The sequence below is a fragment of the Triticum dicoccoides genome, chromosome 1A (assembly GCF_002162155.2).
Source record: "Triticum dicoccoides isolate Atlit2015 ecotype Zavitan chromosome 1A, WEW_v2.0, whole genome shotgun sequence".
NCBI lineage: Eukaryota > Viridiplantae > Streptophyta > Magnoliopsida > Poales > Poaceae > Triticum > Triticum dicoccoides.
The window spans coordinates 452,508,671-452,510,686 of NC_041380.1; positions in this window are offsets into that span (position 1 = coordinate 452,508,671).

The following is a 2,016-nucleotide window of genomic DNA, read 5'->3' on the forward strand; positions in this document are numbered from 1 at the left end:
GACACCCGGAATCCGGGAGCGCCCCACCATCTTTTGCACGCATCCGCACACTTCTCCTTTGCATCGGTATCTCAATCGAGTAACCGGAACCGGAACGCTGTCGTGGCACCGTTTTCGTTATCGTTGCCGTGGCACCCCTTTTCTTTCCACCACGGTGACAAATATCTTATAATGCTCTTGTCAACTCTTAATAAAAATTGCATAAACTTGTTCATGTCATCCGCATCATGATAACAACAATTAAAATGTTTAAATTGTTGTTGCAATAAATTGCTAATGCATATGGGGATTTATCGGATTTGTTGTTTGTTATATCCGGCCCCATTTAAATTGTTTAAATGGTATAGTTTTGTTTTGATTCACCTCTTGACATGTTAACCAACATTTAATATTGTTGAGTACCTAAACGAGAGAGAACTAAATAAGTCATGTGGTGTTTTCTTCAATATGCAACTCCGTTGCATATTGAGCTCCACTTAATTTGTAGTGTTGTTTGTTGCACTTTGCCATGCCATGCTTCATTAAACCGGACATGCATCATACTTGGTTGTGCATCATGCCATGTTCATGTGTTGGTTGTTTACTATGTTGTGTGCTTCTTTCCGGTGATTGCTTCTTCGGGTTGGTTCCGATAACGTCGTGTTTGTGAGGATCCGATCGACTACGTCCGTTTGTCTTCTTCATGGACTCGTTCTTCTTCCTTGCGGGATTTCAGGCAAGATGACCATACCCTCGAAATCACTTCTATCTTTGCTTGCTTAGTTGCTCGCTCTTTTGCTATGCCTATGCTACGATGCCTACCACTTGCTTATCATGCCTCCCAAATTGCCATGTCAAACCTCTAACCCACCATATCCTAGCAAACCGTTGATTGGCTATGTTACCGCTTTGCTCAGCCCCTCTTATAGCGTTGCTAGTTGCAGATGAAGATTGGAGATCGTTCCTTGTTGGAACATTATTTACTTGTTGGGATACCATTATATTTATCTTGTTATGTTAATGCATCTATATACTTGGTAAAGGGTGGAAGGCTCGGCCTTATGCCTGGTGTTTTGCTCCACTCTTGCCGCCCTAGTTTCCGTCATATCGGTGTTATGTTCCCGGATTTTGCGTTCCTTACGCGGTTGGGTAATAATGGGAACCCCTTGACAGTTCTCCTTGAATAAAACTCTTCCAGCAATGCCCAACTTTGGTTTTACCATTCGCCGCCTAGCCTTTTCTTTTCCCTTGGGAGTCGTGCTCCTGAGGGTCATCATTATTTTACCCCCCCCAGGCCAGTGCTCCTCTGAGTGTTGGTCCAACCTGTCAGCTGCCGATGGCCACCAGGGGCAACTCTAGGCTGGCCTACCCGTACATTGGACAATCTGAGTGTGCCCTGAGAAAGAGATATGTGCAGCTCCTATCGGGATTTGTCGGCACATTCGGGCGGTGTTGCTGGTTTAGTTTTACCTTGCCGAAATGTCTTGTAACCGGGATTCCGAGTCTGATCGGGTCTTCCTGCTAGAAGGAATATCCTTCGTTGACCGTGAGAGCTTGTTATGGGCTAAGTTGGGACACCCCTGCAGGGATTTGAACTTTCGAAAGTCGTGCCTGTCGTGGTTCTAAGCCTGACAGTAGAGTGGGGGGTAGGTATGGAGAGGCAAGGTCCTAGCTATGGAGAAGTTGTAAGCACAAAGGATGTACGAGTTCAGGCCCTTCTCGGAAGAAGTAACAGCCCTACGTCTCGGAGCCCGGAGGCGGTCGAGTGGATTATGAATGTATGGATTACAAGGTGCCGAACCCTTCTGCCTGTGGAGGGGGGTGGCTTATATAGAGTGCGCCAGGACCCCAGCCAGCCCACGTAGGAGAGGGTTTAAGGTGAGTTAAGTCTGGGGCGTTACTGGTAACGCCCCACATAAAGTGCCTTTACTATCATAAAGTCTACTTAATTACAGGCCGTTGCGGTGCAGAGTGCCTCTTGACCTCCTGGTGGTCGAGTGAGTCTTCGTGGTCGAGTCCTTCAGGCCAGTCGAGTGA